This window comes from Protopterus annectens, chromosome 3.part0 (assembly GCF_019279795.1).
Source record: "Protopterus annectens isolate FY-2018-M chromosome 3.part0, PAN1.0, whole genome shotgun sequence".
In the NCBI taxonomy this organism is placed as follows: domain Eukaryota; kingdom Metazoa; phylum Chordata; order Ceratodontiformes; family Protopteridae; genus Protopterus; species Protopterus annectens.
Window position 1 is genome coordinate 513,180,909 of NC_056731.1, and position 24,351 is coordinate 513,205,259.

Genomic DNA, 24,351 nt, shown 5'->3' on the forward strand with positions numbered 1-24,351 from the left:
AACGTGACATGAATGCTTTATACAGGCATTGCCTGACGCATACGAATGCAGAATTTCATTTTTTAATGTTGTTATTTGTCTTTCGGCTTTTCCCGGTTAGGGGACGCCACAGCGGAACTCTGGTCTGCTAATGGTTTCTACGGTGCCCAGTTGCCAGCTCGATACCCCACCTTCAATGAAGGCACACCCATTCACACGTCTTTCAGAATGCCACTCGACCGCAGGGAGGACATGCACACTCCACACAGAAGGCACTCCCCGCACACCAGCCGAGAATCGAACGGGAGAACCTCTTGCTGTGAGGCAACAATGCTACCGCTGCACCTGCAACAGGAATAACATGCAGGGATGACATAGCATTTTCAATAGGAAAGAAAAATTTTGGATTATTAAGCTGGAAGGGGCTTTTCCCAACCGGACTAAATGATCATCTATAGTGCTTAACTTTTTCCCTGTATGTATTCTTAATTATTACCATTTATTCCTACTTAATTGAAGGAGTGATGTAAATTTGTTTTGGGGGGCTGTCTTTCTCATTGGTGGATGGGTCTATTTATAGAAGGAGTTTCATTGTGTAAAGGTATTCCACCGATGAAGGCTGTTTTGCCAAAACCGGTATGGAAAATAAAACTACAATAGCCATTTTTATGGCATGATTTAGTCTTATTTGTCTTGTTTTTTGCCTTTTTTCACCTGTATGCTGGCCATTTGTGACTATGCTATACTACACAATATGATCCTGCGGAAACAGCTGCAGCGGAAACAGCAGGGGTCAGGGCCAAACAGCCCCCCACCAATGCCAAGGCCTGCACAGGCAAAGAGAAACTCGGAGGAGGAACAACTCGAGCCTGCCCCAGTAGGCAGATGGAGGTGTGCCCAGTATGCCGAGACTGCGGCAAAGAGACAATGCATAGCACATACACTGACACAGTAGGGACCCAGGGAATGACACCTCTCTCAGACTCACACATACAGTAAAAGGGATGCCAAACATGACACTACCTGTGCTCAACCATGTATAGGGTGTGTACTATGTGCATCACCCCTCCCCCAGGCTTACACAGAGAGACTACAGCAGGGCAGGCAGTAGGATGTTAGCTCTAAAGGGTAGGAAGTTGGACAATAACATGTAGGGCAACCAAAGCCACGATCTGTAGTACACTGGTATGTCTCTAGTCAGCATGATAGTTAACAATACAGAATGAAATGGAGTACCTGGCATACCAGTACAGTCATAGCAAATGTGTACAAGTGTCACGTGCGCCCCCCACATCCTACATAGTAATGTAACAGTCAGGTGTGCCCTCCAAACCCAATGTAGAAATAGACCAGTGTGCCCCCCCGTGTAGTAATGTAATAACAGTCAGGTGTGCCCCCCCGTGTAGTAATGTAATAACAGTCAGGTGTGCCCCCCCATCCTGTGTAGAAATAGTCAGCTGACGCCCCCATCCTATGCAGAAATGTAGCAACAGTCAATGCCAAATGCTCGATGGATACCCTGCAGAAACAGCATGCCACTTGTCAGTGTACAACACCAAGGTCAGCACTGCAGTACAAACTATCTGGACTCAATCCACACATTAAATACAGAAGGCCATATCGGGCATGGTCACACACAAACACATGAAGGCCATGTCTGCAAACACCAGTGGACCAGACATATCTGGCAGTTGCAGTCGTTAGTGCAGACACTCGTCAGTATGCACCATGCATGCCTTGCACACACAGTGGATAGGAATACAGACATACATGTAAGGACAACACACTATAATAAGCCAAAGGTAGACATACATAGATGTGTGGAAGAGGGTAACTGTGGCAAGGAGCCATCCAGGCCTGTCCCACCCAGCACACAGCCAAAGGGCCCCAAACATGAAGTTCAGATGTCACTCACTACTAGCCACCAGTATCTGTCAGCACTACAGACTATTGCTGTATGTGCCAGCTGTGAAACATGACTGTACAAGGAAGTAGTCATCTAGCAGCTGTATATACGTACCTGTGAATTATGACCCTGTGTGTGCCCGCATGTGGCGTGTCAACCTCTAGATGAATGGGTTATGACACACACACACACACACACACACACACACACACACACACACACACACACACACTCTGCCCTCCCCATAGCCCTATTATGACAAGCCTGCTGAGGCCATCCACTGTGAAATACACCCTTGGGAGAGTTGTAGCCCAGTAATCTTTGTGGCATGTACCATAATTAGAAGTTATGTACCTACCATAACGTTCCATGTTAGTTGTCTTCTCTCGACTTCTTTCTTGCTGGATGGGTTCGGAGCCGATCCTCGGCTCCGACTCGGCACTTGCTTTAGCTCGAGAACTCCTTCTACCAGCTCGAGGCAACCCTATATCCCATGATGCAAGGCGGAACTACCTCAGATCTCGTTTGGCAGCTAACTAACCCTGCTAAAGACTTATCCTAATATAATTAGGAACCATGGTTCCTAAAAGAAGTCCTCATAACGCTCCAGAGGAAGCAATCTAATAGGAACTCTCCAAGATCTGTCCAGGCCAGGGGGAAGGAGGGAGGGACGCAAGAAAGAAGGTGAGAGAAGACAACTAACATGGAACGTTATGGTAGGTACATAACTTCTAAATGTTAAGTTGTCAATCTCGCCTTCATTCTTGCTGGATGGGACCGCGTCCCTAGCACCTGTATCCCGGGTGGCTCAATGGAACACACTCTTGAGAACAGTGGAACCAAAACTGGCCCTATCTCTGGAGGCCAAATCCAACTTGTAATGAGACACAAAGGTATGAGGCGTGGCCCAAGTAGCTGCTGCACAAATAGTGTCAATGGGAAGTCTATCCTGAAAGGCTACAGAAGTGGATAGACTCCTGGTCGAATGTGCTTTTGGCTTAGAAGGTAGTTGTTTGCCCCTTAGAGAGTACACATAGGAAATGGTGGAAGTCAACCATCTAGATAAGGTCACTTTAGATACTGGAAGACCCAACCTGTTTTCTGCATAGGAGACAAACAATTGGTCTGATTTTCTACTTTGTTTAGTCCTATGTAAGTAGTACCTGAGCTGACGATGAACATCCAAAAAATGCAGCTTCTGTTCAGCTCTGTCAGAATAGTTAGGAAAGAAAACTGGTAGATCAATAGATTGGTTAATATTGGTTTGAGATACAACCTTGGGAAGAAAGGAAGGGTTAGTTCTGAGCGAAACCCTATCCTTATGAAACACCAGATAAGGTGAACAAACACAGAGGGCCTGAATCTCAGAAACTCTTCTTGCAGAAGTAACAGCCAGCAAAAATATAGTTTTCCACGTCAACAACTTTAAAGAACACGTAGCAGACGGTTCGAAAGGAGGTAGAATTAGGGATGCCAACATTAAGTTTAGATCCCATTGCGGAGGAGGATGTTTCACAGGCGGTTTTAGGAGAAAAACTCCTCTTAAAAAGGCTTTGCATAACCTATGAGACATGATGTTATTGTCATGCAAGCCAACATGATATTTGGAAATAGCAGCCAGTTGTACTTTGACTGTAGAAGACGAAGATCCCGAATGAAAAACCTCCGCCAGGAAATCCAAAACAGAATGTACAGGAGCGGTAAAAGGATCAATATTTCTGGCGTTTGCCCAAATAGAAAACGCCGCCACTTGCTAGCATAAACAGTTCTAGTGGACGACTTTAAAGAAGACACTAAAATGTCTCTGACTGAGTCAGAAATCATTGGTAGCCTGGCTAGGGAAGGAAGTGGAGCAACCAAGCAGTGAGGTTGAGAGAATGAATGGCCCGGTGCTGCTGACCCGACTGGTGGATCAAAAGATCCGGAACTGGGTCCAGATGCCAGGGCTGCACCAGAAGGTGATGATGTAGAGACGGAAACCAAATTTGTCGAGGCCAATATGGAGCAATGAGGATCAATTTGGCTCTCAAACGGTGGCTTTCTGAATGACTTGTGGAATCAATGGAAAGGGAGGAAAAGCATAAAGAAGTCCCCGAGGCCAATCCTGGGTTAGAGAGTCTCTCAAGGGTTGGCCTGGAAGAGGAAATAGTGTGAAGTAATCTGGGCACTTGCTGTTTTGAGGGGTAGCGAAAAGATCGCAACAAGGGTGCCCCACTTCAGAAAAAATCTGATCCACTACAGATTGATTGAGAGACCACCGTGAGGCATCAGAATAGATCTGCTTAGCCTGTCTGCCAATAGGTTGGACCTGCCGGGATGTGCGTTGCTATCAGAAACCGCTGAGAAGAGATCGCCCATTGCCAAAGTCTGAGAGCTTCTCGACATAAGGGATAGGACCTGGTTCCGCCCTGTTTGTTGATGTACCAGACCACGGACATGTTGTCCGTCTGTACTGCAATAGTCCCTGTGGGAAGAAAGTCATCGAGGGCTTGCAACGTTAAAAGCACTGCTCTCATCTCCAGGACATTTATGTGCAGGTGGTATTCTATGGGTTGCCACGTCCCGTGGACCATCCTGCCCTGATAATGCCCCCCCCCCAACCCGATCAGAGAGGCATCCGTGGTGACTGTGGCAACTGGAGGAGGGGAAACAAAGGGTCGGCCCTGATGAAGAAGAGGGGAAGATATCCACCATCGTAGATGAGCCCTGCAAGACTGTGTCACTAAGATCTCGTGTCTCATGGGCAGATCGTGGTACGACCACTGCGTGAACAACATCCACTGCAGGAGACGCATGTGGAAGCGAGCCAGTGGAAGAAGAACAATGGCTGCAGCCATTAGGCCTAGAACTTTCAAGACAAACCTGGCTTTGACCTTGTTGCTTTGTAACAGAAGCTGAACAAATTTCTGGATGTCCAGAATCCTTTGATCTGTTAGCCTGGCTAACATTTTGACGGTATTTAACTCTGCCTATAAAGGTGATAGATTGGCAAGGCAGCAGAGAGGATTTTTCAAATTTACGAAATTCCTAGACTCTTGCAAAGCTGTAGGGTGTAGTCTCTGGACCAAGAAGCTGATGCTTGGAGGTGGCGGAGAGTAGCCAGTCGTCCAAATAAGGAAACACCTGGAATCCTCGACGTCTCAGGTGAGCTGTGACCACTGCCATGCATTTGGTGAACACTCTGGGCTGAAGTGAGGCCAAAGGGCAGTGCTCTGAATTGGTAATGACTGGCTCCCAGCCGAAAGCGGAGAAACCTTCTGGAGCGTCTGTGAATCTTTATGTGATAGTACGCATCTTGAAGGTCTATAGAGCACATCCAGTTGTCCTTGCCCAGAAAGGGCAGAATGGATTGCAGCGTGACCATCCGGAATCTTGCCTTTCTGACAGACTTGTTTAGTCTGCTTAGGTCTAGTATCGGTCTCCAATCTCCCGTCCTTTTGGGGACCAATAAGAATCTTGAGTAGAAGCCGGATCCTACTTGGTCTGCCGGCACTGTTTGGATGGCTCTTTTTCCAGGAGTTTTGAAACTTCCTGTCTTGCCAAATCCCTTTGACCGGGTGAGATGTCTGGAAGGGATTGTAGAGGTACAGGAAACCTTTCGAAGGGGATTTTGTAACCCTCGGATATGATCGACTGTACCCACTTCTCTTGTGATAGGGATTGCCAGGCTACTGGGTACAGCGAAATTCTTCCCCCGACTGCCTCCAAGGGTGGACAGTCGGGCAACACCTCAGGGATGCTGAAAGGGCTTCTCAGGAAGAGACTCCCTGTTGCCCTGGTTCTGAGGACCCCCCCTGCCTCTAGGGCGGCGTCTATTATTGTTACCCCTCTGCCTCTGGGGGTAAACTGACCACGTGTGTCCGGTGTAGCTCCTTGGGCTTTACGGAACCACATCTTCCCCCCCTTCTGACCCTTGGGATATGGTCTAGAAGGAGTGGAAAACTGGACTCCAACGGCAGAAAGAATTTTACGGTCCTGTTCACATCTGGTCAAAGTATCCTTCACCTGAGGTCCGAACAAAGCCGAACCGTCAAAGGGGGTGTTGGTGAAGGACGCCTTAAAGGGGTCCGCAAAATTACACAGCCGCATCCAGGCTTGGCGTCTAAGAGCAACACCTGTGCCTGCGGCCCTGCTCGTTCCATCGGCTGCATAAGATATGAGCCGCATGGAGGAGTTAGATATAGAATTCAGGATAGCAAGCTGAGAGGCAATCTTTTCCTGAGCCCCAGCAGCCGAAGGATCCTGGACTACTTCTCCCAGTTCCTTGAGAATATCTCGTTGAAGCCTGGTGAAGTGACAAAGGTAATTCAGCGAACGCATAGCAAAGGTCGCTGAAGAAAACATCCGCTTTCCATACCTGTCCATGGTCCTAGAATCCTTATTAGGAGGATGGACAGGTACTGAAGGATCCGCCAGTTCCTTCTTAGTGGCCGCCGCCACCACCATAGCATCCACAGAGACACCTTTGGACAGGAACTGTTTGTCCGAAGGGGCCGTGATGAACTTGGATGGTCTCCTGGGGACAGGTTCCACAGAATCTGGAGCCGCCCACGCCTTCCGAGCCACTACCTGCATGAGTGGGTCGAAAGGCGGAGACACCCAGGAGGTGGAGGGTCGGGATCCAAAAGCCTCCAGGTATACCGACGCATCCTCGGAGGGGTCAATGGAGGGCCAATTCCCCCTCTGTTTGAGAAGCTCAAGGATGTCTGAAAATGAGACATCCTCAGAGGGGGACCGTGGGGAACCCTCCGACTCATCTAAGTCGGTATCAGATGTAGTAGACTCAGGGGAGTCTGTGTGTTTCCTCTTACACGTCCTCTTCCGAGGGGGTTCCCCTGCAGGGTCAGGAGAAACCTCAGAAGAGGAGGAAATTCCCAGTGGGGAAACCTGGGGCGATGGATCCCTGGGCCTGAGAGCAAGAGGCTGGCAAGAAGCATCTGCAGGCACTGATGATGGAGGAGCTAGAGGGATAGACCGTTGACCAGGCTCAGAGGCCAGGACACTCCTCATCACCTCAAAGGCTCCTCTCCCCGGGAGACCTGAACACACCCGCTCCGAAGAAACAGGAATGGTCGGCTCCAAGGAGAGAGAAGGCTCCGAGGCCGATGTCGGCGCCGAGCTTACCAAAGCCGAAGCCCCGAGAGGGAGAGTGGGGTCGGACAAGGGTCCGATGCCACTAGCCCCCTCGGAGCCGACAGTGGAAACCAGACGACCGGATCCCTCCAAGGAAGGTCTCAAGGAGGAGATCGGAGCCGAAGATGACGGAGCCGAAGGATGTATCGGCTCCGGCATCGAAACAGTCGCTGTCCCAAGAAGCTCCGGCTCCGAACTCTGGTGTGGAGTCGGAGGAGGAATCTCAAGAATCGGGGCTATAGCCGAAGTCTGTTGAGACGGGCTATGGAGCATTTGGGCCAGTGCCTGAGACTTCAACAGCCTGCTTACCACCCTCTCCAAATCGTGGTCAGACAGCCTGGAAGATCTTGAAGATCGGCTCCGATGGCTCCGCTCCAACAAAAGAGGAGACCCCGGAGCCGAGTGAATACTTAGTATCGAAGGGGACCGGGATCTCTTACGGGTCGGAGCCATCGGAGCCGAAGTCCGTTGAACCCCAGATGGAGCCGAGGATCTCTCGGCTCCGATGTGGATAAAGTGTCGGCACCAGCCGGAGCCGACAAGGCAACAGTAGTCAGGGTATCGGAGCCGGCCGGCACCGAACCCACTACTCTAGCAGAAGTATCGGCTCCAGCCCGAGCCGATATCGGCTCCGACGGAGCCGGAGCCACCGGAGGAGGCTTGGACACTGTAGCCTGAGCCTTCGGTGGCTTAAGAGGTTTTCCTGCCCCTGGCTTAGGAGGAGAACCTTCAGGTTTTAATAAACCTCGGAGGATTAATTTGTTCCTCCTTTCCTGCAGGACTCTCTGGCTAAAGGCATGACACAACGCACAGGAGTCCTGCAGGTGCAAAGGCCCCAGGCAATACACACAAGAAGTGTGACCGTCTGTCAGGGACATTTTCTGACAGCACTGGTCACACTTCTTGAAGCCTGAGACCTTGCCTTCCCTAGACATCCTAAAAAGGATAGACACAAACAGTCCCCACAAACACACAACTTAATCCCTACACAGACACACAGGAAGGGAATAACTTGGGGAACTAGGCCTGACAAACTTTAAACTGAAAAAACTATTTTAAAAGTTTTAAAAGGAAGGGAATAGGGTGGGCTGTACTAAGTACAGGCTAACCTAACACTAAAGGGAAAATATAAACCCCTAACTAAACTTTTTCTTCTTTAACAAGAAAAAACTTACCTCAGCTGGCAAAGGAGACCTCTTTCGCTAAGCGGCAAACGAGATCGGAGGTAGTTCCGCCTTGCATCATGGGATATAGGGTTGCCTCGAGCTGGTAAAAGGAGTTCTCGAGCTAAAGCAAGTGCCGAGTCGGAGCCGAGGATCGGCTCCGAACCCATCCAGCAAGAATGAAGGCGAGATTGACAACTTAACATCTTCGTATTGCTGTAGTGTGATAAAATAGTTAGGTAGGAGTTCAATTCCCAGACATGGCAACTGGGTGTGTGTGTGTGTGTGTGTGTGTGTGTGTGTGTGTGTATAAATATATATATATATATATATATATATATATATATATATATATATATATATATATATATATATATATATATATATATATAGATATATATATGTATATATATATATATATATATATATATATACACATATATATAAAAATATGTATATACAAATATACATATATATATATAGGTTGCCATGAAGTAAGCATAAGCATTACTTATCAATCTCCTGCTCATTCTTCTGTAAAGCTTTTGATCCCACAAAATTAAATTTGTACAAGCCATACACTGTTTTTACAAATTAGCCCCCAAATACCTTAATAAAACACCAAGCTAAAAATAGATGTCCTTAATAGGACAGACACCATGAAAAAAATGCCTGGTTTCATAAACAGAAAATACCACTTTTGGAAAAAGAAAATGAAATGCTATTCTAACATGAGAGCAATAATTTCTGAGTGGAGGTTCCACACTGAGGACTTACCTGGCAGAAAATAAGTTCTTGAGTACTTAAGAAAACTTCACTATGACTGATGATTTTCTTCCTTAGGATTAGACAAATCAGCAGTCAAAGCAAAGGGGTGAGGGAGCTAGATTATAGCCTTCTAGTCAGGAATAAGAAGTTATGTACCTACCATAACGTTCCATGTTAGTTGTCTTCTTCTCGCCTTCTTTCTTGCTGGATGGGTTCGGAGCCAATCCTCGGCTCCGACTCGGCCAATACTAAAGCTCGAGAGCTAATTCCACCGGCTCGAGGCTCCCCTATATCCCACAATGCTAGGCGGTAACTACTCAGATCTCGTTTGATAGCTATACCAAGCAACCCTAGTCTCCATAGAATGGAGTAGGGAAACCCACCTCAAAACAACCTGCGTAAAAGGTATCGCAGACCTCAGAAAGGAGAAAAGAGGTGTAAGAATGTGTGGGAATGACGACTTCCAGAGGAAGAACACAAACTGAATTCCTGTCGGTCTGTCCAGGCTTGGGGGAAGGAGGGTGGGACGCAAGAAAGAAGGCGAGAAGAAGACAACTAACATGGAACGTTATGGTAGGTACATAACTTCTTAATGTTAAGTTGTCAATTTCGCCTTCATTCTTGCTGGATGGGACCATGTCCCTAGCACCTTATCCCGGGTGGCCTATCGGAACAGACTCTTGAGAACAGTGGAACCAAAATTGGCACGGCTTCTGGAAACCATGTCCAATTTGTAATGTGAAATGAATGTATGAAGAGAAGCCCAGGTGGCTGCTGCACAAATGGAATCTATTGGCAGCCTATCCTGAAAAGCTACGGATGTAGCTAATGCCCTAGTTGAATGAGCTCTAGGTCTTGAGGGTAGTTTTTGATGTCTGATCTCATAGATGAAGGTAATTGTAGAGGTGAGCCATCTAGAGAGGGATACTTCAGTAACAGGAAGGCCCAATTTCCCTTCCGCATATGACAGAAACAATTGATTAGATTTCCTGAATTGTTTAGTCCTGTCTAAGTAATATCTAATATAGACCACGGACTCCTTGTGCCAGCAAGCAACCACAAACGTTGTCTTAACGCAATTTTATTAATTACAAGCGTTTTCGCCACACAACAATGTGGCTTCTTCAGAGAAAAAGTAATAACAATATGAAATAGTGCACACCTCTTTTTATATTACTGAGAAGGGAAATGACATCACAAAGGGTAAAAGAGCTCAATAAGCTCATAAATTAATAATGCACGTCTTTTGAAAGATAAACAGACTATTAATCAAACTCCAGCCTAAATAATTAAAAACTCAAAAGTAATAAAAATGGAACCAAAAAACAAGAACATAAAATAATGTATTGAAACAACTTATAAGCAAGCTACTTAATAAAAAGTGTTTGTCCCTATTAAGAAGGCATTAAATAAATCAAATCACTACAAAATAATTAAAATAATTACAGTAATTAATAAATACACATTAAGTTCAGAATAGAATTAGGAATAGACAAGAATGAATAATAATTGTTTTACAATAAAACAATGCATAATAAATGCACAACAGTGCCCTACATAAATAGCTCCTCATTCTAAGTACTGCAGAAATGTTGCAGTTTTCGTTTAAACCTGGATGGCAAAATGCGTCCATGCGTAATTGCCACTCTAGTTGCCTTAGTTCTAAGAGCAATGATATAGGGCCCCCACGAATGTTACTGTTTACTTGGTCGATGGCCATAAATGAAAAAGAGTGCCCAGGATGGTTGTCTATATGTTTTGCTAGTGCGTTGACGTCAGTATTTTTCTTAATAGCGTACATGTGCTCATAGACCCGGTCTCGTAGCCTGCGGTCAGTCTTCCCTAGATAGAAAGAGGGGCAACAATCACAAAAGGCCACGTATACAACAGATCTGCTCTCACAGTTAAGTGGAAATTGGATTGTATACTTCTTGTCCCTTATTGTGTAAGTCTGGCCAGCCCTCATTTTATGGCACCAGTTACAGAACCCACATGGGTACATACCTGTTCGTCTATTGAAAATTTTTTTGGAAAAATCCCTTTGTAGGAGTTCTTTGAGGTTATTATTCCTTTTGAAGACGAAATTGGGAAACAATCCCAATTTCTCTGTAAGTTCTGGGCTTCCCAAAATGAATTGCCAGTTCTTCCTTATTAGTGAGGTAATAGTCCTAGAATTAAGACTATAGGTGTTAACATAGCTGGTTGAAAAGTCACGTCCATTACTATTCCTGGTGGTATCGCACTGTAGGGAGATGTTACCAGAGGATGACTGGAAACCATCATTGAGACTAGGGTGAGAAGAAGGTTGACCCTGAAGGATGGGTTTATAAAACCCATTCGTCCTTTTGACTGTGGCCTCTGACATAATTTCATCCACTAGGTGTCTAGGGTAGCCCCTGTTAAGGAACATGTTACCCAACAGGTCACATTCACTCTGAAAGGCAGTAAAATTACTGCACATTCTACCTGCCCTAACCATTTGCCCCTTCACAATAGATCTCTTTTGTTTGAAGGGGTGATGGCTGGAGAAGTGCAGGAAAGAGTTGCAGTATGTCGGCTTTCTGTAAACACTAGATGTATAAGTGTTAACATCTTTCCTTAATTTCACATCAAGGTAATCTATTTCACATACCGAAAACTTCGATGTGAATTTCAGGAATTCTGTTGTACCGTTTAAGAATTGTACAAATTGGGTAGCCTCCGTATTACTACCACGAAAAAGGATGAAAATATCGTCAAGGTATCTTGTATAAAATTGCAAGTACCGCATCTGGTCTACAGACGAGAAAAGGAAGTTCTTTTCCCAGTATCCCATGAAAAGGTTGGCCACAGAGGCTCCACAAGGGGAGCCCATCGCCACACCTTTTTTCTGTAAGAAGTATTTCTTGTCAAATAGGAAGTAATTTGATGACAATACCACATCCAAGATTTCTGTGACGAGGTCAACTTCCACTTTTGGCGCTCCAAGGTCTGTGAGAAGGAGGGCTATCCATTCCAAAGCTTCCTGGTGTGGAATAGAAGTGTATAAATCCACAACGTCGATGGTGAGAAAGTTTTTCTCATCATCAAACGGTATGTTGTTGAGATTTCCCAGGAAGGTCCAGGAATCTTTGCATACTCCATCAAGGTTCTTCAGGTATTTTGACAGGATCTTATCCACTAGTTTAGCACTAGGGTACGTCATGGATGATCTACCGTCAACTAACGCCCGCATTGGCGGGTTGTTGACATCCTTATGAACCTTGGGTATGCCGAACATTACTGGAATTTTTGGCAACGTGATGTCTATGTAGTTGTAGGTATCAAGGTCTATCTTACCTCCCAGAAACAAATCACGGAAGAGTCCTCTCATCATGTTATGGGTCCGATGTATTTCGTTAAGTGAAGCAGGAGAGTAAGCTGGTGAACACAGTACATCAAGCATTTTCTCAGTATACCTAGAATTGTCCATGATCACTAAACCCCCTCCCTTGTCAGGTTTAACTAGTCTGACTGGGTAATGACAACGTTCATCCAAAAGTGAAGCTTGCTCTTTAGTGATGTTGTATCTTAAGGGTTCAATGTTACTCGAACGGTCCTTAAATGAGTGTCTAATATCAGCCTCACAAACTCTCTCAAATAACTGTAGGGAGGGATGGATAGGGGATTGAACACACTAGGCAATCTTAAAGTGTCATGAGGCGGGACAGAATCATTATTAAAGAGTAACTTAAAATTTAACTTTCGAACAAAGCATTTTAGCTCTATAATCTCCTTAGAAATGTCACCCATTTTACTAGGGACAAAAGTGTAACCGAGAGCGAGTAGCTCAACGAGTTCTTCCCTTAATTGGAGTTCTGTAAAGTTGTAAATAGTGAAATCTCCTTTTTGATTTAGAATGATTCTTGGGGTCTCATATTGATCGTAAAGACTAGTAGCACTAGTCATATTATTGTTATTTGCACCCCCTGTGTCAATACAGTGGGGGGAACAGTTGTCATCAGTAGTAAGGCTAACAGACATCAATTCGTGTTCTGTCTCTTGTAATGTTGCCGATAATTGCGTTTGCCTAAAAAACTGTTGTTACTTTTACTACTGTTATCCCTATTATTTTGAATGCTTTTGTTACCTGGGTTATTATTTTTAAGCCCTTTGATTCTGTCACTACGTCTAGGCCCTACCTCTTCCTCCCCTAAAAGATCCTCATCTAAATAGGGTTCATCCAAATCAATATTGGATGTAGGGTCAAGTTGTTCTTGGCTAGTCCTAGCAATAGACTTCTGGGGGTCTAGAACCTGTAGTTTAGGATATGCACTGTTGTCCCGGTAGGCCAACCTGTCCCTAACTAACTTTTTATTTAGTTTTAACTTGACTAGCAATGTATCAATACTTGACAAGGTGCGGTCATAATCGAACCTGTACCTTGCAAAGTTTAAATCAGCTTTGATCTCTTTATCTAAAACATCAGTTTCCTTCAGTAAAACACAAACATACTGGTTATAATGTTTGACAATCAGTTCCAACAATTGCAAACCTTGCTGTTGGAATAAATCCTTCAAGTCCACAAGGAAATTACTGTCATTAATTAAACCAGAAGGAGAAAAATTACTCCGAAGGCCCTTCGGGACCAGTTTCTCTTGGATACATTGTTTAAAGTACCCTATCTCAAGTTGCAATTTTTTCAACTTGAGAATTTTACTGTCAAAAGTTTTCAATTTGTTTGTCAATAAATCATTGCTTGAAGCAGTATCATGCTGTCCTGGTAAACTTTGTTTAGGCTGGGAAAATTGAAAGTTATCTGTGTTGGCCATCCATTCGTAAAAAACGAATGGTGCATTTACAATGTCAATATGCCCTGAAGTTGATGCGGTATTACCAGCTGAGATTGTCCGCTGTAAGGATTGTGCAGTCCCAATAACCGGGTCCGAGTGGGCTACACCGTCACTAAAAGGTCGCCCTTCTTTAAAGTTTATACCCGTTCTAGCATTAGGAACAGACACACCATTAGAAACAGTACCTGCAGTGAGGGTAGCTCCGAAGCCGCTAATTTCCTGCACCACAGTAGTTTGCGCTGGGAAAAGCTGTGAACCTTGTTCGTTGGTGAGATGGACAGGTTGTGCTGCGGGTATTGGTGAACCGGAACTCACAAGAGAACTGTTAGAAGTGTTAATGCCTTGAACCAATATGGTAGTAGGAACCGCAGACCGACCTCTGTGACCGTCCAGTCCTTCTAATAAGTCGAAGCGTGCATTCAGTTTATCCAGTCTTTCCGATAATGAAATCAGCAAGGCAGGAACATCAAAAGTTGGGTTTGAAGTCACCTCAGTCACACATGAGTGAGAGAAAATGCGAGGGCTGCTGGGACTAACAGGACTCCCCGTGGCCATGAAAACAACCGATAAAAACCAAGTGCTGCCAAACCGTTGAAAATACAAAAATAGACCACGGACTCCTTGTGCCAGCAAGCAACCACAAACGTTGTCTTAACGCAATTTTATTAATTACAAGCGTTTTCGCCACACATGTTCCTTAACAGGGGCTACCCTAGACACCTAGTGGATGAAATTACGTCAGAGGTCACAGTCAAAAGGACGAATGGGTTTTATAAACCCATCCTTCAGGGTCCACCTTCATCTCACCCTAGTCCCAATGATGGTTTCCAGTTATCCTCTGGTAACATCTCCCTACAGTGCGATACCACCAGGAATAGTAATGGACGTGACTTTTCAACCAGCTATGTTAACACCTATAGTCTTAATTCTAGGACTATTACCTCACTAATAAGGAAGAACTGGCAATTCATTTTGGGAAGCCCAGAACTTACAGAGAAATTGGGATTGTTTCCCAATTTCGTCTTCAAAAGGAATAATAACCTCAAAGAACTCCTACAAAGGGATTTTTCCAAAAAAATTTTCATTAGACGAACAGGTATGTACCCATGTGGGTTCTGTAACTGGTGCCATAAAATGAGGGCTGGCCAGACTTACACAATAAGGGACAAGAAGTATACAATCCAATTTCCACTTAACTGTGAGAGCAGATCTGTTGTATACGTGGCCTTTTGTGATTGTTGCCCCTCTTTCTATCTAGGGAAGACTGACCGCAGGCTACGAGACCGGGTCTATGAGCACATGTACGCTATTAAGAAAAATACTGACGTCAACGCACTAGCAAAACATATAGACAACCATCCTGGGCACTCTTTTTCATTTATGGCCATCGACCAAGTAAACAGTAACATTCGTGGGGGCCCTATATCATTGCTCTTAGAACTAAGGCAACTAGAGTGGCAATTACGCATGGACGCATTTTGCCATCCAGGTTTAAACGAAAACTGCAACATTTCTGCAGTACTTAGAATGAGGAGCTATTTGCGGTAGGGCACTGTTGTGCATTTATTATGCATTGTTTTATTGTAAAACAATTATTATTCATTCTTGTCTATTCCTAATTCTATTCTGAACTTAATGTGTATTTATTAATTACTGTAATTATTTTAATTATTTTGTAGTGATTTGATTTATTTAATGCCTTCTTAATAGGGACAAACACTTTTTATTAAGTAGCTTGCTTATAAGTTGTTTCAATACATTATTTTATGTTCTTGTTTTTTGGTTCCATTTTTATTACTTTTGAGTTTTTAATTATTTAGGCTGGAGTTTGATTAATAGTCTGTTTATCTTTCAAAAGACGTGCATTATTAATTTATGAGCTTATTGAGCTCTTTTACCCTTTGTGATGTCATTTCCCTTCTCAGTAATATAAAAAGAGGTGTGCACTATTTCATATTGTTATTACTTTTTCTCTGAAGAAGCCACATTGTTGTGTGGCGAAAACGCTTGTAATTAATAAAATTGCGTTAAGACAACGTTTGTGGTTGCTTGCTGGCACAAGGAGTCCGTGGTCTATTTTTGTATTTTCAACGGTTTGGCAGCACTTGGTTTTTATCGGTTGTTTTCATGGCCACGGGGAGTCCTGTTAGTCCCAGCAGCCCTCGCATTTTCTCTCACTCATGTGTGACTGAGGTGACTTCAAACCCAACTTTTGATGTTCCTGCCTTGCTGATTTCATTATCGGAAAGACTGGATAAACTGAATGCACGCTTCGACTTATTAGAAGGACTGGACGGTCACAGAGGTCGGTCTGCGGTTCCTACTACCGTATTGGTTCAAGGCATTAACGCTTCTAACAGTTCTCGTGAGTTCCGGTTCACCAATACCCACAGCACAACCTGTCCATCTCACCAACGAACAAGGTTCACAGCTTTTCCCAGCGCAAACTACTGTGGTGCAGGAAATTAGCGGCTTCGGAGCTACCCTCACTGCAGGTACTGTTTCTAATAGTGTGTCTGTTTCTAATGCTAGAACGGGTATAAACTTTAAAGAAGGGCGACCTTTTAGTGACGGTGTAGCCCACTCGGACCCGGTTATTGGGACTGCACAATCCTTACAGCGGACAGTCTCAGCTGGTAATACCGCATCAACTTCAGGGCATATTGACAATGTAAATGCACCATTCGTTTTTTACGAATGGATGGCCAACACAGATAACTTTCAATTTTCCCAGCCTAAACAAAGTTTACCAGGACAGCATGATACTGCTTCAAGCAATGATTTATTGACAAACAAATTGAAAACTTTTGACAGTAAAATTCTCAAGTTGAAAAAATTGCAACTTGAGATAGGGTACTTTAAACAATGTATCCAAGAGAAACTGGTCCCAAAGGGCCTTCGGAGTAATTTTTCTCCTTCTGGTTTAATTAATGACAGTAATTTCCTTGTGGACTTGAAGGATTTATTCCAACAGCAAGGTTTGCAATTGTTGGAACTGATTGTCAAACATTATAACCAGTATGTTTGTGTTTTACTGAAGGAAATTGATGTTTTAGATAAAGAGATCAAAGCTGATTTAAACTTTGCAAGGTACAGGTTCGATTATGACCGCACCTTGTCAAGTATTGATACATTGCTAGTCAAGTTAAAACTAAATAAAAATAAAAAGTTAGTTAGGGACAGGTTGGCCTACCGGGACAACAGTGCATATCCTAAACTACAGGTTCTAGACCCCCAGAAGTCTATTGCTAGGACTAGCCAAGAACAACTTGACCCTACATCCAATATTGATTTGGATGAACCCTATTTAGATGAGGATCTTTTAGGGGAGGAAGAGGTAGGGCCTACACGTAGTGACAGAATCAAAGGGCTTAAAAATAATAACCCAGGTAACAAAAGCATTCAAAATAATAGGGATAATAGTAGTAAAAGTAACAACAGTTTTTTAGGCAAACGCAATTATCGGCAACATTACAACAAGAGACAGAACACGAATTGATGTCTGTTAGCCTTACTACTGATGACAACTGTTCCCCCCACTGTATTGACACAGGGGGTGCAAATAACAATAATATGACTAGTGCTACTAGTCTTTACGATCAATATGAGACCCCAAGAATCATTCTAAATCAAAAAGGAGATTTCACTATTTACAACTTTACAGAACTCCAATTAAGGGAAGAACTCGTTGAGCTACTCGCTCTCGGTTACACTTTTGTCCCTAGTAAAATGGGTGACATTTCTAAGGAGATTATAGAGCTAAAATGCTTTGTTCGAAAGTTAAATTTTAAGTTACTCTTTAATAATGATTCTGTCCCGCCTCATGACACTTTAAGATTGCCTAGTGTGTTCAATCCCCTATCCATCCCTCCCTACAGTTATTTGAGAGAGTTTGTGAGGCTGATATTAGACACTCATTTAAGGACCGTTCGAGTAACATTGAACCCTTAAGATACAACATCACTAAAGAGCAAGCTTCACTTTTGGATGAACGTTGTCATTACCCAGTCAGACTAGTTAAACCTGACAAGGGAGGGGGTTTAGTGATCATGGACAATTCTAGGTATACTGAGAAAATGCTTGATGTACTGTGTTCACCAGCTTACTCTCCTGCTTCACTTAACGAAATACATCGGACCCATAACATGATGAGAGGACTCTTCCGTGATTTGTTTCTGGGAGGTAAGATAGACCTTGATACCTACAACTACATAGACATCACGTTGCCAAAAATTCCAGTAATGTTCGGCATACCCAAGGTTCATAAGGATGTCAACAACCCGCCAATGCGGGCGTTAGTTGACGGTAGATCATCCATGACGTACCCTAGTGCTAAACTAGTGGATAAGATCCTGTCAAAATACCTGAAGAACCTTGATGGAGTATGCAAAGATTCCTGGACCTTCCTGGGAAATCTCAACAACATACCGTTTGATGATAGAATAACTTTCTCACCATCGACGTTGTGGATTTATACACTTCTATTCCACACCAGGAAGCTTTGGAATGGATAGCCCTCCTTCTCACAGACCTTGGAGCGCCAAAAATGGAAGTTGACCTCGTCACAGAAATCTTGGATGTGGTATTGTCATCAAATTACTTCCTATTTGACAAGAAATACTTCTTACAGAAAAAAGGTGTGGCGATGGGCTCCCCTTGTGGAGCCTCTGTGGCCAACCTTTTCATGGGATACTGGGAAAAGAACTTCCTTTTCTCGTCCGTAGACCAGATGCGGTACTTGCAATTTTATACAAGATACCTTGACGATATTTTCATCCTTTTTCGTGGTAGTAATACGGAGGCTACCCAATTTGTACAATTCTTAAACGGTACAACAGAATTCCTGAAATTCACATCGAAGTTTTCGGTATGTGAAATAGATTACCTTGATGTGAAATTAAGGAAAGATGTTAACACTCATACATCTAGTGTTTACAGAAAGCCGACATACTGCAACTCTTTCCTGCACTTCTCCAGCCATCACCCCTTCAAACAAAAGAGATCTATTGTGAAGGGGCAAATGGTTAGGGCAGGTAGAATGTGCAGTAATTTTACTGCCTTTCAGAGTGAATGTGACCTGTTGGGTAACATGTTCCTTAACAGGGGCTACCCTAGACACCTAGTGGATGAAATTACGTCCGAGGTCACAGTCAAAAGGACGAATGGGTTTTATAAACCCATCCTTCAGGGTCAACCTTCATCTCACCCCAGTCCCAATGATGGTTTCCAGTCATCCTCTGGTAACATCTCCCTACAGTGCGATACCACCAGGAATAGTAATGGACGTGACTTTTCAACCAGCTATGTTAACACCTATAGTCTTAATTCTAGGACTATTACCTCACTAACAAGGAAGAAAGTACAGTTTTGTACCTACCATAAATGTAGATGTTCGAGGATCCACATTGCTGCAGTCCTAACTATTGGGTAGTCCGCTGTCCAGTCGGCCCGAATACCAAAGTATATGGCTGACGTCGGTCAAGGCGCATTAGACTGACGTCAGTACGTCAGGGTACTAATGCGCATGACCGACGCCATATCTTCAGTCTTTTCTTGCCCCAGATGTCAGAAGACCCTAAAAAGACAAGGCCCAAACCAAAATACCAAAAAGCCCTGCACCAAACTTATCTACAAGATATAGATATATATATATATATATATATATATATACAATAATAAACAGCAACTCACACCACCACCCCTAAACACAGAGGGGAAGGCGGGAGGGTAAATTGGACTGCAGCAATGTGGATCCTCGAACATCTACATTTATGGTAGGTACAAAACTGTACTATGTTCTTCGTCCCACATTGCTGCAGTCCTAACTATTGGGTAGAATCCCAAAGCAGAGGTAAGGGAGGCTGGCAAATCATAAAGAAGCAGGAGCTGACAACATGCCTTGCAAAATAGCTGTGGCAAAACCAGCCCTAGACTTAGAGTAGAGAGGAAGGTGATAATGCTTAGAGAAAGTATGCACTGAACTCCAAGTAGCTGCCTCCAAAATATCCTTAGTTGCCACCCCCCTAAGAAATGCTGTTGAAGTGGCAGTAGCCCTAGTGGAATGAGGCCTAATCCCAGCTGGAATTTCCTTGCCATGATGGGAATAACAAAAGGCAATGCAAAACCCAATCCACCTAGAAATAGTTTGTTTTGACACAGGCTTGCCCTGAGAACTCAAAGCAAAAGAAACAAACAACTGCTGAGACTGTCTAAAATCCTTAGTCCTGCTCAAATAATAACGCAATTGCCTGTGTACATCTAAAGTATGCAAAATCTGTTCCCCTTTATTTTGGGGATCTGCACAAAACGTAGGCAAATGAATAGTTTGGTTTAAAGCCACAGCAGAAACCACTTTAGGCATAAAGGAAGGATTTGTACGTAATGATACCCTATCCTTATGAAAAATCAAAAAAGGCTCAACCGCCATAAGGGCCTGTAACTCAGAAACCCTTCTTGCAGAAGTAATGGCCAACAAAAAAGCAGTCTTCCATGACAAGTATTTCAGTTCAGCAGTAGCTGCAGGCTCAAAAGGTTGTAGAGTAAGTTTCTCCAACACAAAATTGAGATCCCAAGCAGGAGTAGGAGCTCTACGTGGGGGTCTTATATTCTTTGCCCCTCTAAGAAATTGCTTGAACAAAGGATGTGAAAACAATGGTGGGTCACAATCATAGTGAGCTGAAATTGCTGCAGCATGAATCTTAATGGAAGAGAAAGACAAACCTTTGTCCAATAACTCAGTAAGATATTGAAGAGCCACACTCAAATTAGACTCTGAAATCTCCAAATTCTTTGCTGCAGACCAAAATAAGAATCTCTTCCATTTTTCTGCGTACACTTTCCTTGTACTAGGTCTTCTGGCTTCCATAATCACATTTAAAACTTGTTGAGGAAGTTGAGACCTGTTGTCTTTCAAAACAGAATATGCCAGGCTGTTAGATGAAGAGAGTGAAGCTTGACATTGAGCAGACGACCGTCCTTCTGAGACAACAGATGTGGAATCAAGGGTAAAGGCCATGGAGGCTTCTTTACCAGACTCCTCAGTAATGGGTACCAGTGCTGCCGAGGCCAATCTGGAGCTATTAAAATCATCCTTGGCTTGTCTTGTCTGACCTTTAGAAGCACCTTTGGAAGAAGAGGCAGAGGTGGAAACGCATACACATGAAGATTTTTCCAACTGAAAGAAAGAGCATCCACTTTCCAAGCTGTGTGATGAAACCTCTTTGTGCAAAACTTTGGCAGCTGGTGGTTCAGTGGAGAAGCGAACAGATCTATGTCTGGAGTTCCCCAGGACACTGTCAACTTTTGAAATACATGAAGATCCAGTTTCACTCGTGGGGATCCATGATTTGTCTGCTTAACACATCTGCTAAGGAGTTCTGTGCTCCCGGCAGAAACCTTGCCTGAAGAGTTAGTTGCAAGCTGAGCGCCGTCTCCCATAAAATTATTGCTTGCCTGCACAATGGGTAAGAATGTGTTCCCCCTTGTTTGTTGATGTACCACATGACAGTTGTGTTGTCTGTTAGAATCAACACCTGCCCTGGAAGAAGTAACTCCTTGAAAGCCATTAATGCAAACTGGACTGCTAACATCTCCTTCATGTTGATATGTAGATGCTGTAGTCTGGCAGGCCACTTGTCTTGTATCCACTTTCCATTTAGATGAGCTCCCCAAGCAATGTCCGAGGCATCTGTCGTTAAAATCTGACTCGCCTCTGGCCGGGTCACAGAGAGTCCCTTGTTTAGGTGACATTCCTGAGCCCACCACAAAAATTCTTTTTGAAGGCAAGGTATTATTTGAATGACAGTGTCCAAATCCTGGCAGTGCTGTGTCCATACATTTTGAGATACCATTGCAGCTTCCTCATATGCAGTTTGGCATTGGGAAGCACCAGAATACAAGATGCCATGAACCCTAATGCTTGAAGGACTGTCCTTGCAGTCAGCACGGACTGATGAGATAGTTGATGGAAGTAAAGTGAAAGATTCTTTTGTTTGTCCGGGGTTAAAAGGCCATCTGGGCTGCTGTATTCAGTCTCACACCCAGAAAGCACATGTCTTGAGAGGGTACTAGACTGGACTTTATTTCGTTCACAGAATACCCTAGGCATCTTAGCACTGCTATGACATATTCCAGATGCTGTAGAAGATCTTCTTTTTCTTGAGCCAGAATCAGGCAGTCGTCCAAGTAAGGATAGATTTGAATTCCTTTTAGCCTGAAGTAAGCTATCACTGGAGCCAGAACCTTTGTGAATATTCTGGGCGCAGTAGATAAGCCAAAGGGCAATGCAGAGAACTGATAATGAGAATTTCCAGCTCGGAAACGCAGGTACTTCCTGCAACTTAGTCTTATTGGCACATGAAGGTAAGCTTCCTTGAGATCTAAAGTTACCATCCAGTGATCTTTGCCCAGCAGAGGTAAAAGCTGTTGTAACGTCAACATCTTGAACTTGGGAATGTCCAGATAAGTGTTGAGGATAGATAAATCCAAAATTGGTCTCCACGTGTTCCCCTTCTTTGGTACTAGGAACAGGCGAGAATAAAATCCTAGGCCCCTTTCTGATACAGGGACTGGCTGAATGGCCCCTATTTGGTGTAACAGAGAAATTTGCTTGTGAGCCTCTTTCCTTTGTGTAGGAGGAACTTCTGGCATGCCCTTGAAAGGGGCAATGTATGGAAATAAAACCTGTAACCGTGGTGAATGATATCCAACACCCATCTGTCTTGAGTAATTAAATCCCAATTTTCTTTGAAAAGAGACAGTCTTCCTCCCAAAGGAGCTGCCAGACGAGAATCTACTGGCAGCTGAAAAGGCAGGTCATTGGGTCTGTTTACGAAAGGACTGACCCCTGCCCTCACCAGAAGTCTGAGCAGGTGAACTCCCTGTTCTAGGCCTGAAAGAACCTTGAGCTCTGCCCCTACCACGTCTAGACCTACCCCTAGACTGAGAATCATAAGCAGGATATGTCCATCCCTTAGTAGGCCAATTTCTACTAAACTTGGTGGCTGCACCTGCAAGAAATCTTTAACAGTTTGCATAGACTTAGCTTTGTCCTCCATTTTCTTCAGAACTGCTTCCACAGGCGAACCAAACAACACATCAGACTGTAAAGGAGCATCCAAAATCCTTGTCTTAACATGCTCAGCTAAATTCTGATCCCTCAACCAGGCATGCCTGCGAAGAACAGAACTAGTGGCAGCCACCCTCGAGGAGGCCTGCACAGCATCAAAACCACATTGCAAAGAATGCTTACCCACTTGTTCAGACACATGAAGTAAATCCAGCAACTCTTTACACTCTATACCTTCCGCCAAAGCATCCACCTTAGATTTCAATTGAGAAAGGAGATAATTTTGATATTTTAGCATGTGAAATTGACAATTCAACGCTCTCATGGCTAGAGTGGAAGAAGTATACACTTTCTTTCCCCACCTATCCAAAGCCCGTGCCTCTTTATCAGTGGGAACAGGATTTTTAACCACAGAGGCCTTAACACCTTTAGGTCCCTGAGAAACAGTTTCTGGGTCCGCCCTAGGACTCTTAAACAAATACTTATGAGCTTCGGCCACCCTATAGTACCTATCAGGTTTAACAGGAGCAGGAGGCAAAGAGTCAGGGTTCAGGGAAGCCTCTGCAAAAACATCTTCCACCACATTCAACACAGGAGGTATAGCTAAGGGCCTATGTTGTGGTAAAAATAAGAATTCCCTAAGCCTTTTCCTGGAATCAGAGTAATCTTGGCCTTCCCATTTAAAGTGTTCCCTCATGGAATGCAGAGTCTCTGAAAATGAGAAATCCTCAGGAGGAGAAGCTGTAGGTGTGGAATCATCCACATCAGAATCAGAATAAGGAGGAAGGTCCTGTAAGTCTTCAGCAGAAGACTCTGAAGCTTCTGAATACTGTTCCAAACTCTCAAACTCAGGTTCCACCCTAGGCCTCTTATCAGGAGGGGGCATAGAGCCTCTAATCATAGTAATTAAATCTTCTGCCATTTTAAGCATATGTTTCTTTGGCACAGAACCTGAAGTGCTAGGAGAAACCCCACTGTAGCTGAACTTGGCCTACCTCTGAAAGAAGTTTTGGAAACAGTAGGAGAAGCTCTAACTATCTTGGGAACAGAGGGAAGAACAGTTACCTGAGAAGCCCCTCAGCCTGGCCTACTTCCTGAGAGGGCACATCCTGTAACAATAAAGTGTCTGCCTGAGACTCCAAAGAAACTCCTGGCAAAACCTCTGGCTCCACAGAGCCTTCTAAAGAACCGACGTCCGGGACTGCCGGTTCATCCACCCTAGGCTTCGCTGTTTTGTCTTTGCGCTTTTTAGACGAAGCGGGCGTCGGAGCATCCGACGGCATTTTGTAATTACAACGTTTCCCAAACACTAACCTGGCACAGTCTAACCTTCTCTTAATAGTGCGTTTATTAAATCTAGCACAAGAGCGGCAACCAACAACGTCGTGCTCAGGCCCTAAACAAGGTATACACAGAGTATGGTAATCCCTATGAGGTATCTGTTTCCCACAAGAAATACAGTTATTCACTTTTTCTGACATCCGGTTAAATACTGAGGCAAGAAAAAACCAAAATGCTCCGCAA